Source organism: Protopterus annectens, chromosome 2.part1 (genome assembly GCF_019279795.1).
Source record: "Protopterus annectens isolate FY-2018-M chromosome 2.part1, PAN1.0, whole genome shotgun sequence".
Classification (NCBI taxonomy): domain Eukaryota; kingdom Metazoa; phylum Chordata; order Ceratodontiformes; family Protopteridae; genus Protopterus; species Protopterus annectens.
Window position 1 is genome coordinate 1,065,391,952 of NC_056729.1, and position 15,691 is coordinate 1,065,407,642.

Below are 15,691 nucleotides of genomic sequence, written 5' to 3' on the forward strand. Positions count from 1 at the left end.
TTTTTAAAGTCAGTAAAGTAATATTAAGAAACATGGTAAAAAGGATATAAATTATGACTACATAACAACTGGTCAAATTGTAAACAAAAAATCACCAACAATTTAAACCAACAACAATTTAAACCATCAAAAGTCACAGAGGCATCTTCTGCAATCTATCTAATTATGCAGACACTCTAGGAACAACACCACCATTTTATATGTGACTGATCCACTCCATTATGGAACACAATGTTGCATTTTGTTATCTTCAAACAAGGTACATGAAAGAGCTTAAAAAGATGCTACAATTCTTTAGAAATATCATAAGGTTAGAAAATGAACTATTCCGTAAGTGAATTATATTTTTGCAAGTTTCTGGGACTGGGGATATGACTGTCAGTGTTACTAGGGTCAGTTAATTTTTAAGCAACTTGTCTTTTCCAAGGAAATATTTCTAAGATAACAATTGGAAGGACTGGGTCATTAGCAGAGAGGAATGATGTCAGAGGAGATGAGACTGCAATTGCTTTAGTAATTGTGAATTCAATTTTGAAGTCTTCAGTGCTCATGGATAAAATATCTGCAACTTCTTACAGTTGCCCAAAGTTTTATCAACCTCAGCCTCACTTCAAACTTTTTTTGAGATTTGAAACTTATCATGATAGTAGGTTACTTATTGTCTCCTTGGAGTGTTTTGACATAGTTCCTACAGTAAATATCTTACATTTTGCAGTCAGTGGTATGATCTTTTGCCCATTTATCCTGGCAAGATTCCTGTCAGCTTTTTTGTATATAGTACAAACTATTGGAAAGTATTTGCTGTGAAGGTTAGGATGCATATTAATAAGCATTGCTCATTCTTATTCAAGTATCTGAGCTTAGAAGAAACACATCCAAAACACTTAATGATAATATAACCTCCTTCTTAGTTAACAAAATACTTCTGTCAGATTACCAGCAGGTTTTTCTTACTCCCTCCTTGGTAAAAATGGTATGCACTTGTAACGCCTCCCCTAAATAAAATGTGATCAACACGACCCTTCTTGGAGCAGACACTAATGAAATCAGTGGATTCCTAGGTGAATTAGGACTCAACTCATTCACTCCAGTGGAGCTCAGGAAGTTTGCACTGTAACTTCCAATGGAAGCCTTTCAACAGAATCAAATTATGTCTTCACATTTCAAATAAATGTTCATATTTCTGGAACCAAAGGGATTATGAAAGTAGTATAAATGGCAAACCCTTCAGCATAAACTATTTTTAGATTGGTAGTATTCTTCAGGTTCTAGGTCTTAAACTGAATTTTATAAGTCACAGTAAACACAGTAACTATTACGTGTGTAATATTTTGCTAACAGCTTACAATATCTCAGCAACCACTCAAGTTACACATATACTGTCAGTAGCATTTTATTCATCAAGCTGAGAGCTTTCATATAAGGCTAAGGAGTTGTGTCTGTGTTACTTTGTTGTTGAGATATTTAGAAAAAAGTGAAATTATATCTATATAAATTAATATCATAAAAACAACAGTTACTATCTCTTTACCTGCACTAGACAGAGGTCAAATATTAATACAATTGAGTTTGCCATCATGTAAGCTTTAAGATGAACTATTTTAAAACCTTGTATATAGCACGGTTTGGAATTATTGATGCAAATATGAACAAGCAATAATTGATGCCTACAGGCATCAGTAAGCGTTAACTGCAGATGCACTTGGACGCGTCACTCAGATATAATGAGTTAATAGTTTCATGAACCAGCTAGACCTACATTTCTAACACCAAGCTCCATAATATGCCTAGTATTAACCTATTTACCTAACCACATCACATCAGTAAATATGTATGTTCCATCCCCAAATGACTACTTCCCAGGGCTTTTAACATCCTCTTACATGACCCCAAACCCGAATCAAATTCATTCATCTTGAGATCTAAAGCACAATGGAATATTAACAATTTAAGAAACTACTTAACAACTTTTGATTAGTCCTCCTTCTTCTAAAGTAAGGATGATTGTGACCAATGTTCTTGCATCCATTCTAACCTCCCTTTGAGATCTTTATTTCTGACCCATAACTAGGTTTAAGGAAAAATCCCAGAGCAAATGGAAGACAAAGAAACTAAAATGCCTGCTTAAACATTAAGACAAAGCCTGGCCACAGTGGAAGGAAAGTCCTTCCCATGATACCAGAGAACGTTATGTCCTGTAATCTGTCTTGAAATATTATCCTTTGGCATAAAGCATCTTTTCACAAATCTGAATAATCCTTCTTACTTTCATACTCTAAATGCATCTCAAAAGAAGTGAACTCTACTTTCTGGATGCTTAAAAAATAAGTCCATACATGCCAGGTCAGCTGGCACTGAGGGCTCAACTGACATGGAAGGGTTAAGGCCCTAATTACAGCCCCAGTGACACAAATTTGATTAGTGGATTGGGTAGCTATTTGAGTTGGTGTGGGAGAGGACAGGAATGAAGATGCGTAGCCTGTTCACCTCTCTTCGGTGGAAGAGGAGAGGATATGTATTTGGGGCACAGTTTCCTTTATAGACTGACAATCATATGAATATGTGTACCTGCTAGGCACAGGGCTGTTTAATTACATCGTATGCAGAGGTATGGCTGTTCATTACAGATGCCCACTGCACTCCACTCATTTGAAAGCTGACCTACATGCACAGTGGGATAGCAAGATATAAGCAGAAAACTATGATCCCACAAAGTCAAATCATTAGCACAGACTGCATTCAGCCCCCCCCCCCATTATTGTAAAACTGACAAATGTTTTGCACAAATTCTAAAAACAGCTCCCCTGCATTAGATTACCTCATGCCATGGTTCCTAAAATTCTACAATGGTGTTTTCTCAAAACTTCTTCCCCATACTTTCAGCCTTTCCCTGTTTCATCTGGAATTATGCCATTATTAATGTACATCTCAGATGTCCTCATTTTAATTCCTACTGAGTTTAAAACTATCTATCCTAGGCAAAATTCTCAAAAACAAAAATCATATAACAAACAAATAATTTCCTACATAAAACAAAATGATATCCAGTCCAAGCCTCCACATGAATTTCAGTTAAGAAGAGCACCCAAATTTTACCATGGACCCAGACTGATGATATATTTCTCAACACGAACAAGGTCAACCTAACTGATGCAGTCTTCATTACCTCACCATAGTATTTGATTTGTTAGATGGCAAGCTCCTTCACAGAACCATCATCCTCTCAGGTATAAGCACCAGATATGTGACTAGTCCAGTAACTTTCTAAAACAGACATTTCCAAGTAAATATCAAACTTAGGTCAGCCTCTGTTAAATGAGGTGTCCTCTCCCTGACTCAGGTCTGACCTCTCTGCATCAGATTACCTCTAGATTACCATGAAACGTCTAATAATCCTGTATGCAGACGCTGTGGTCATTTATCATTCCAGCCCAGACTACCCCACCATGAAATCCCAACTTGAATCCAGTCTTGCTCTTCTTTTCATTTTGTTTACTCAGTCACAGGCTTCTTAACTTAGCAAAGTGTAAACCTACGATATTTGTTATAAATCAAAATTCTTAGCAGTCCACCCCAACAGGAACATTAATGATCCCAAACTTGCTCCCATAGAAACTCTGTGCCACCACTTTTTAGATACTCAGTAATCTATCTTTACCAGATTATATCATTCAAATAACAAACAGAACAAGCAAAGACTGAAGACAACAGAATACTTTACTGGGTTAATAAGATTTCTACTTTCTTAGCCTCAGAAAGTTGGAATACAGTAGTTAAAGGTATAAGGCTATCTTTCTAGCCCAAATGAAATGCAGACTTCCACTTATTTCAGCAGTCTGACAAACTCTTTTAGGAAGATTAATCTACTTTTTGTGTCTAGATTTGTCTTAAATTTCCAGATTTTTTCCAATGTTGCTTTGAGTTTTTAGACTCAGTGTACCCCTCATAGGTTCCTGCCTATGGTCAGTAGTACTGATATAGAAGGTAACTGGGGAGGCAATACTCTTAGTCAATTAAGGCAGGTGGATTTTGATTGAGGGTATATTATACATTACCCCAGCACAAAGTCACAAAGTATGAAATAATTAATTCACAGTCATACCTGTGCAATAGTATCACAAATCTAACACACTAGCTGGTCCTACTCAGACTGAGCAAAACCATGCAGTGTGGGCAACAGGGTATAGTTACAACTTTCTTTTTTAAATGTATTATTTGTTACCCATGTAAGAGCATGGGACACAATTGTTATTTTCAGGAACAATATATGAACACTGTCTGGTTAAGTGATTTGCTCACAATCACTTAGTAGTAGGCACATAGCAGCTGAGGGACTCAAAGCCTGGGCTACAAAAAGTAGATGCAGTTCAGGTAACCACCTCCCCTCCTGGAGGAATGAACTATATCACTGAGTGAATCCTAAATCTTAGCTATCTCAGGTATGCAGTGCAAAGTTTTCTACATTATCATAGCAATTTAAACAAAAGCAGCATAAATTGCATGACAAAATAATTTGCCTTCCCTTTGTTATGCTTTGCTAAATATGTTTGCATTTTGATTGCAGGAAATGTGAAGTCTGTATCTTGCAGTAAATGTCTACTTACAAATAGAACCTAGTTGACTCCTGATTTCTGTGCAGTTTCTGGGGGGAATCCCTGTACAATGCCTTGGTTATGCTTTGCTAAATATGTTGCTCTTCTGATGGCAGGAGAGGTAAAGCCTCAATTATATAGCAGAAGTAACATCTGTTTCTAAGGAGGCCTGAGTCCTAATGTCCCTACAGCACCTTGGCACCTGGTGTGGGAAGCACCACATACACCACCTTGGTGATGCTTTAATAAATACGTGCGTGTTTTGACCACTGGGGAAGTTAAGCTTTTGTTTTGAAGCAGATGACATTTTTGTTTACAAGTGGAATCTAACTGACTCCTGCTATTGGTGCAATTCCTGGGGGTGGGGGAAATTCACCAGCTACAAAATAAGAGGTAAAGGAGCTAAGGAGGGATGTGGCACTGGCACAGTATATATCTATATATCTATTTAGATATAGATATAGATTGATAAATATAGAGAAATAGAGAGAGACCACTACTTTATTTTAATTTGAATTCTGTAGACTGCCAAAAAAGCAATTTCTAGAAAATGGAAATCAAAGTCTAAATCAACTGTATTTGAAGCAGTGAATATTGTAATAGAGATAAATGAACTGGAAGTAGGGTGTTTAGAAAAGGGTAGGAGCAAATTACATGTAAATTGTGGGAACAGTACATGCAGAATAATGATTTGGGGAAGGAGTGAGGTTTAAGGGAAGGCAGGAATTGAATAATTTATGTAATGTTAGATTAATGATAATTGTACATAAGACTATATGTGACACATAATGTTTTTAACTGGGAATGTGTTTATATAGTTAGTTTCTTTTATATTAATGCATGTTTGCCTATGTCTTAAGTTATAATTCTATAAAGGTGTTGAAAAATGAAAAAGGAAAGGCATGGAAATGGAAAATAAGGAAAAGGGAAATAGGGCTAACTGAAGGAGGTAGAAAACAGCTGCTGGAAACCAATATGAATAGTAAATTTGGCTTTTGTGTTACTTCTGTCATCAGTGTCATTAATTAATAAAAAAGGCTACATGCAACCAGAAAATATTTATTATAAGATAATAAAACTCCAGGCATCTCAATAAATAGGGCCTTCCAGGGATTATTAAAGGTATCATACTGAAAAGATCACTATACAAAGTAAAGCAATTAAAAAGCAACCAATTGCAATAGGCAATCACATAACACAAATACTTCCATTCAGTTGCATTATTTAAACCACCAAGATCTGAAGTAACCAACTTCACAATCAGTGTGTTTTCCTCATATAATAAACATTCTCTTAAAGGAATGCTTTCCTTGTTGCCTAATGTAGGGTTTTCTACAGCTGTTTTGATACAACTAGCCAAGTAAGAATGTTTATGCATAAAATGACTAGCTGCATTCTTTTTATCTATTCTGATCTTAAACTTCCTAGAAGTCTGACATATACAAAATAAATTAGAGGAGCATGTCAGACCAGTCAATGAATACATCCATACGAATTTAGCTCTGTTGGCATAGAAGAATAATGGCCTGACTACTATGAGCCAATGACAAACTTAGCTCAAAAACTCCCCAACACACACACACACACACACACACACACACACACACACACACACACACACACACACACACGCATGCACACATGTCACAATTTCTCCTCTCTTGAATCTTCATTATTACTATGACAAACATACTGGAAACTATTACCAAAAGTGGCATAGAGAGACAACGCCCTGACTATGGCCCAGGCAATCTGAGTTCATCTTGTAGTACAGGCTGGTAATAATACTGGCAGGAAGGTTGGGTGATAGGGGTAGAACCAGACATACTGACTGCCATTATTCCTAACAGGAGGGTTGGTTGACAGAGGGGTGGCCTTGGATATGGTGTTAGACTTACTAAGTCACTGATCAGTGGGAGTCCCCAATGTGAGTGTGTGAAAGCTTACTCTCATAAGTGGAGGGCTTGTAGGCCACCTCAGTGATGTGATTTGCATGTAACCCCATGGGGGGGGGTCGTTTTAGGTCTCTAATTGCTAGGATGCTGGCAAGAGCACAAAACACCATCACGACAGCCTAAATATTAATCCTCATCAGCCATTTATCACCTCTACTCCAGGTGGAGTCTGTGGAGGGGAGAAACAAATGGCTATCGTTTGATCAAGGGAAGTATTGATGATTGTCAGGCATTGGGTTAATAAAACACCTAGAAAAGAGGTTATAATCAAAGCTAAAAACAACAGCTCGATGGAAAACATTCCAGGCTGTATTTCAGTCAACATAAAGTACATTATTACTGAACCCCTCCTTCATTTTTGTAATAGCTGCCTTTCCTCATCATGTGTGCCTGAGCTGTAGAGAATGATGGCTTTGGCTTCTGTGTATAAGGGGGCATTTTAACAGACATGGAAATTAACATTCCATTAGTCTCATTACAATTATTTAAAAAAACATTACCTGGATCTTAGTTAATCTCGTTAATAGCAAAATTAACTTACAATCATTCAATCCAATTCTGCATGTTTTTTTGAATGGTAGGTCATTCTTGCTTAATTTCATTGACTTCTTGATGGTATTACTGATATCTCTGATGGAGATCATTCTGTCGACTACTTATCTTGAACTTGCTAAGACATTCTCTATAATCCACCTATGCAGGTATTGCTTGCAAATTCACCGGCATAAATACTAATCCCTATACTACTTAATGGATTGCTAATTGGCTTCTTGAGTGCATACACACATGACAAGAGTTGGTGGTGTCTTCTCTTGATAGATCATTCACTAGAAGAGTCCCTCAGGATTCTATGCTGGGTTCCCTTCTGTTTGGCTTCTAAGGACTTGATAGATTCAGAACTTGTTGCTCTGACCATAGCCTTAGACTTAATGTAAAAATATGTAATGTAGTTGCATTGGGAAACAAGACTTTCCTACTGATTATAACATAAATATAACCCTGCTTTTAAAGTCAATCAGTCATTAGAGACTTGGGCACCTTCTTCAACAAGTATTAGTTGCAGTAATCATATTTTTTTTTGTCATTGTTAATTATCAGAGCTATATCAATAAAATCCAAAAGAGGTATTAGTCTTGTGACACACCAGCACTGGCCCGGTAATCAAGGAGCCTCAATCCTCACCACAGGCAACAGTGGGGGATGTTCACACTGGGAGGATGGCAAGTATACACACACACACACACACACACACACACACACACACACACACACACACACACACACACACACAATAAAGTGCAATTTCGCTTAAGAGCACACAGAGACCATAGCCAGTCTGGGGCTGGTTTCTCCCTCTTCTCCAGCTCTCCAATAAGACACCCCACTGGCACAGCTATAGAGTTGAGTCCTTAGCCAGGGTTCCAAGCCAAGTCCTCCAACATTCTCTCTGTCCAAGTAGTACTTTGTGTCCCTGCCCAAGTAGCTGACACACACACTCTTGGGGATTTGTTTTACACACACACACACACACACACACACACACACACACACACACACACACACACACACACACACCTGGGAAAGGCTGGTACAAGTTTACTAGCTATGCCCCCTTCTGCCCAGACTATAAGGTAGTTTTCCCTTCCACTGGAACCCCTTATCACCTACTTTAAAGCCCTTAACAAAGGGTGTCCAATCCTACTGTGTAATCTTACTATTAATCCAAATGGTAGTCTGACCAAGAGCAAGGCTATTAGGAGTGACCTGCACAATGGTACCAGATAAATATGCAAGTACTCTCACAGCTTAAATATGTCTCAAAAACATCAGCCATAGTTAGGTTTAAATATATTTAATAATAAATAATAAAAGAACAAAAAAATAATACATCACCACAGTAACTTCAAAGTTCAAAATCACAAATAATATTGCAGGACAATTTCAAATAAATACAAAAAGCATCTAAACTAATCTTTAGGGAAGTAAGTAGTGTGGGAAGAAATAGCCAGGGAATTGTTATGGCTAGGCTTTTACAGGCCCTAGGGCTGATAGCCTAGTACCAACCTATGAACCTTTACTATACTCCTAACTATATTTAAAAGAATTTGCTGCATCCTAGTTAACTTACTTACAGCAAGGCAAGTGTGGTGAATGGATCTTCTAGCTGATGTTGTCAGGTCAAAAACAAATACAAAATGCCCAGTCTCTCTCTCAGAGACTTCTTAAATTAATATCAAATATTACTGTTGGGGTAGCTGGCAGCATGTTATCTGACCTTCGTTCCCAAGCTTAACCCCCATTGTTAGAAAGTACCAGAGTTTAGCATCTCCCTGTGAAATCACATAAACAAGGACCCTTCTTAAAACTTTGTAGCTGCTGGAAGACATAAAACAATAAAACACTTACAACACAATGCAGAAGGCTCTCTAGTTTTAGACATACTGTCTCCTTGATGCATTGAAACTAACTTTTATGGTGCAGTTATAAAACAATTTAACTTCAACTATTTTTTTTGAAGTTTTGCAAGTTAAACCTCTATGTTCTAGTTTCCACTATTAAAAGATATACTCTTACACAGGTACAATAGTTTATATACATTTCTGTTCTTTTCCAGTAGGGTACACTGTGAATACATCTTTAAGCTCAGTACTTTACAAACCCTCTTCACACATACCTCTGTACCAGCAGCTTGATATACACATAACATACAGTTCTACTACATTTGTAACACAAGCATATGAATCATGTTGACATACACAAATGACACATAAATATTTACAAAATTCCAGACAGCTGTGCTGGCAATATCTCCTTTTGTTCCATTTCTATATAAATCATATTAATATTCACAAATGACATATAATTATTTACAAAATTCCTGATAGCTAGGCTGACAATATTTCCTTTTGTGACCCCCCAAACCTCAAGCTAGTTTTTCAAGTGACCCTTGAGAAACATTGCTTGAGAGGGTGAGCCTGTCTAAGAATACTCCACCCCATACCCTATCTTGAGAGCTCATCTGCGTTGGCATTACTAACCCCACTGCAGTGTTGCACTGTCATATCATATGCCTGCAACCCTAGGCTCCACCTTAGTAACTTGGCATTTTGCTGGCTGGCTCGACGTAGCCATGTTAAGGGATTATAGTCTGTAACTACAGTGAATTTCCTTTCATACTTCATGCTAAAGTTTCTGCAGTGCCCACACTATGGCTAGACATTCATTTTCTACAGCTGCATAGCATTCCTTACTGGGTTAAAGCCTACGACTGAAATATAAAACTGGGTGTTCTTCTCCCTCTGAGGAAACCTGGCTGAGTACAGCCCCCACCCCATGATTTGAATCATCCACCTGCACAACAAATTATTTGCTGTAATACGGACTGGCTAACACAGAGGATCCTCCCAAAGCTCCTTTAAGCTTCTGGAATGCCTACTTACATGCTGGGGTCCACACTACCTTCTGTCCTGTTTTTCCTCTTCAGGTTTGTGAGGGGAGCGGTTATGCTACTATAATTGGGGACAAACTTTCTGTAGTACCGTGCTGTTCCTAAGAATGCCCTCACCTGCTTTTTGGTAACACAGGCAAGCCATGCCTGAATGGCATGGCTTGCCCATGTTACCAAAAAGCAGGTGAGGGCAAGCCATGCCTGAATGGCTTCCCCTTTGGCAAATTCTGGCCTGATCTTACCACTCCCCACTCTATGTCCCAGGTAGGAGACCTCTGCCATACCCATCTGACACTTACTGGGCTTAATGGTCAACCCTGCCTTCTGTAGTCTGCCCAGCACCTCCCTGACATGTTGAAGGTGATCTTGCCAGGAATGGCTGTAGATGGCAATATAATCCAGGTAAGCAAGGGCAAAATCTCCTGCTCCTGCTGGGATATGATCTACCAGCCTCTGGAAAGTTACTGGGGCATTTTTCATCCCAAAGGGCATCTTTGTGAACTCATACAAGTCGAAAGGAGTCATAAAGGCTGACCTCTCTCTAGCATTGGGTGTCAAGGGCACATGCCAATAATCCTTGGTAAGATCAACAGTGGTAAGATACTTAGCCCCACCCAGCTGCACTAGGGCTTCATCTGTCCTAGGCATGGGGTAAGCATCTGATTCTGTGTGACTATTTAATTTTTTGTACTCCACACAGAACCTGGTACTGCCATCCTTCTTTGGTACCAGCACCACTTGTGAGGCCCAGAGACTGTTGGACTCATTTATTACCCCTAGTTCAAACTTTTCCTGCATCTCCTCCCTCAGAATCTGTTTGACTCTCTCAGGCACTCTATTAGGGGCCTGCATAATAGGCTTTTGGGATCCTGTATCCACCTGGTGCTGCCCCAGGTGGATGCACCCTGGTTTCCCATTGAACATGTCCCCAGACTCCTGTAACACTGATCGGATTTCTCAAACATGGGTAAGAGATAGCTGTTGGAACATTGCTACCCCTTCCACTGAGGTGTCAGCCCGAGCCTCATTGAGGAGATCAATCACCAGATCTCCCTCAGACACCTCCTGCAATCCACTGCAAATACTCAGCACAAGGGCCTCCCTATCATGGCAAGGTCTTATCATGTTAACTTGGTACAATTTGTGCCCTGCCCTCTGCCTAGCAGTTCTACAATGTAGTTAACATCACTTACACCTTTCTTACCACCGTGTGGGGTCCCTCCCAAGCTGCCTGCAGCTTGTTGTGTTGGACAGGAATAAAAACCATTACCCACTGCCCCACAGCATACTCTCTAACTTGAGTATTCCTGTCATACCAGACCTTTTTCTGCTGTTGGGCTTCTGCCAGGTTCTCCTGGGCTAAGCCTATGAGTTCCGTGAGCCTTGTCCTGAGGTTTAGGACATATGGCACAGCAGACTCCTTGTGGGATTCAGACTCACCCTCCTACTCATCTCAAATCAAATCTAGAAGTCCCCTCACCCTATGCCCATACAGCAACTCAAAAGAGAGAAACCTGTGGATTCCTGGGGCACCTTCCTGTAAGCAAACAACAGATGGGGCAAATATTTGTCCCACTCCCTCTTAAACTGGTCTGCAAATTCCCATAATATGGTCTTTAGTGTAGAGTTTAACCTCTCAACCATACTATTAGTCTGGGGATAGTGGGGGGGTGGTCTTTAGGTGCTTCACCCCACAGTGCTTCCACAGACAACCCAGCAGGTCTGACATGAAATTGGCACCTCTGTCATTCAGTATTTCTTTTGGGAAACCTACCCTGCTGAAAATCTCTAACAAAGCATGTGCCATTTGTCTGCTTCAATGGAGGTCAGTGCCACCTCTTCAGGGTATATGGTAGCATAATCTATTACCACCAGGATATACTTTTTCCCTATGAAACTTGTGGTACTCAGAGGCCCCACAATATCCATAGCTGCCCTCTGGAACAGCTCTTCAATCACAGGCAAAGGCATCAAAGGAGCTCTGACCTTGTCTCCTGCTTTGCCTACCTTTTGGCACTCCTCATAGGTCCTGCAGTACCCTGCTACATCCCTGGAAATCCCAGGCCAATAAAAGTTCTGCATAATACATCTCTTGGTATGATTTATACCCATATGACCTGCAAAGGAAATGTTATGGGCTATGGCTAGAAGTGCCAGATGGTAGACTCTGGGCACTACCAACTGCTGTATTTTCTCACCCTCTAGCCCTCCCCTCAGGGGTCCACTCTCTATACAGTAACCCTTTGTCCCAGTATACAGATTCCCCTTTTCCTTGACAATCAGGTGCCTCACTAGCTACCTCCCTCAGGCCTTGTAATATAGGGTCTGACAGCTGAGCCAGTCTCAATTCTCTCTTTGTAACCCTTCCCAGCTCCCCTTCCACAGGAAGTCTGGTATTCTCTGACAGCAGTTCCTCAGTCAACCTGGGTACTACTACTCGTCTCTGCCCTTGCAATCACTTTTTCCAAGGGAACATCAGTACCCACAAGCAGCTGTGGCTCATCTTTAGTCTCACTGCTGCAGGGTAGCTCCCTCTTTGACATAACCACCACACCAGTCCTGGCTTCATGTCTGCAGTCTGTCTGGGTCTCCCCCAGGCAACCAGACCCACATGCTTGTCTCCAAGTCTGACTGAGTGTCACTGCATGAACACAGGGTACTGCATTACCAAAATCATTCCCTATCAGGACATCTGCAGGGATATCCTCAAACACACCTACTTGCTGGCTTCTTTTTCCACCCTCCCAGTCAAAGTGAACCCTAGGCAAATGCATCTGGAATGAGGTACCTCCTAAAGCTTTGACTGGAGTAGACTGCCCAAGCAAGTAGTGCTCCTCTTTAACCATTGCAGACTTTACAATGGGTAGGTCAGAGAATAAGTCTCTCCTAGCAGTGGCCTCTTTCCCATTTACTAAGATAGGATATAACCTCTTGTGGTTTTTTGGTACCCTTGTTGTCTGCAGACAACTTACTGCTGGCATTCTATCATTCACACTTATTGTCTCTCCCACCTTTTGTTCCCCATCTTGGCTCCGTGGACATTTATATGCCACATGGCCTCTCTGGTTGCATTTAAAACAATTAACCCTTGGTCCTGGACATGTAGCTGGGCTAGTGGCTTCCCCTGCTACTGGTGAACTCTGTAGGGGCAGTCTAGGCTGCTCACCATGAGTTCCCTTAGACCCATGAGCAGCACTGGATATCCATTTTCTGTGAAGTGATGCACTGCTTGCTAGGTATAGGTCTCCCTTCTTACCCAACTCATCTGCAATATTGCATTGCCTATCTGCTAACCAAATTCTCATGTCCTCTGGCAAAGTGCTAAGAGCCTGTTCCTTCACCAAAAGGTCTGCCAGCCCTCCAAAAGTGGTTACCTGATACCCACATACTCACCTGTGAAAATAAGTGCTTAGTTCAGCAATATATTCACACACACTTTTATTTGCCTTGTGTCTATCCTCACGAAAGTTTTTCCTATAAGCACTCTAAAAGACAATTTTTAACAGTATTATAATTTAAGCAATCAATATCAGACAATTTAGAAATAGCATTTACAGCTTTACCATAGAGTAAGGGGGACAGGAACCATACACAGAGCCCTTGGTCATCATTATACTGTTTATATAACCTTTCAGACATATGAATAAAACTGTCATAATTATCACCCTCTGTAAACTGTGGAAGAACTTTACTGACCTCTGTCACTTCTGGGGTTTAGTTACTCCTTTCCCCATTATCTCCATGACCCTGGCAAAGAGTCATCATCTCCTTCTCATGTTGCCTCTACCTCTCATTCTCCTCAGCTTCCAGATGTTGCAGTTTTTCTGCTGAGTCTAGTTCTAACTGTTTGGCATCCAGTTCACGTCTCTTTAACTCCAGATGGATTTTTAAGTCCTCTGTGGAAAGGCTGAACTGTCCATTTTCTAAGAGTTGCACATCTCCCAGGCCAGTCTGATTGTCCTCTAGGTTGCTGGTCTGTAATGCAGCTGTACTCAAGGCTGAAATAATTTCTGCTTTAGTCAGTTTGGCATGCAACAGTCCTTTAGCCTGGCACATCTCAGCCAACTGGCTTCTTGTCAGCTTGCCATACTCCTCTGCTGACATCCTTGTCAGCTCTCCCTGACTAACTACCAAAAAATAAATAAATAAATCAGTTGTGATATGAAACTCTGAATGTTCACTGTGTGGCTGATTGAGAGTACAAACACCTTCAGTGACCACTGTTTACAGGCTACAGGAATTCAGTATCCACACTACTGAATCGTAATATGTGGATATCCTGCCACTACATGCCAATTAATATGTGATATGGATATCCCACCACTGCCAACCAATTAATATGCGACACCCCAGCACTGGTCCAGTAATCAAGGAACCTCAATCTTCACCACTGGCAACAGTTGGGGATGTACTCATTTGGAGAATGACAAGTACACACACAGTAAAGAGCAATTTCCATTAACATCATACAGAGACCGCAGGCAGTCTGGGGCTGGTTTCTCCCTCTTTCTCCAGATCCCCAGTAAAACTCTCCATTTGCACAGCTACAGAGTTGAGTCCTCAGCCAGGGTTCCAAGCCAAGTCCTCCAACATTCTTTCTGTCCAACCATTGTTTCATTTTCCTGCCCAAGTAGCTGACACACATGGTCTTGGAGATCTGTTTTACACAAACACACACACACACACACACACACACACACACACACACACACACACACACACACACACACACACACACACAAACACACACACAAACACACACAAACACACACAAACACACACACAAACACACACAAACACACACAAACACACACAAACACACACAAACACACACACCCCTAGGAAAGGCTGGCACAGATTTACTAGCTATGCCCCCTTCTGCCCAGACTATAAGGTAGTTATCACTGCTGCCAGAACCCCTTATCACATACTTTAAGGCCCTTAACAAAGTGTGTTCAACCCTACTGTGTAATATTACTATTAATCCAAATGGTAGTCTGACCAAGAGCAGGGCTATTAGGAGTGGCCTGCACAGTGGTACCAAATAAATATGCAATATGCAAGTACTGGCACAGCTTAAATATGTCTCACAAATATCAGCCACAAAGATAGGTTTAAATATATTTAATAATACATAATAAAAGAACAAGAAAATGCTCAGTAAATCATCACAGTAACTTAGAGTTCAAAATCACAGGAAATATTTAAAACAACATTGCAGTACAGTCTCAAATAAATACGAAAATATCTAAACTAATCTTTATAATACTCCTAATTATATCTAAAAGAATTTACTGTACCCTAATTAACTTACTTACAGCAAGGCAAGTGTGGTGAGTGGATCTTCGAGCTGATGTTGTCAGGTGAAAGACAAATACAAAATGCCTAGTCTCTCTCTCAGAGACTTCTTAAATTAATATCAAATATTACTGCTGGGGTAGCTGGCAGCATGACATCACTTTGTGTCATCTGACCTTAGTTCCCAAGCTAAACCCACATTGTTAGAAACTACCAGCATTTAGCATCTCCCTGTGAAAACACATAAACAAGGAACATTCTTCAATCTTTGCAGCTGCTGGAAGACATAAAACAATAGGTTCGCAGGTTCATAGGTAGGTACTAGGCTACCGGCCCAAGGGCCTATGTAAGCCTAGCCAACAAGGCTCCCTGGCTTATGCCACCCAAGAAAGTTATTT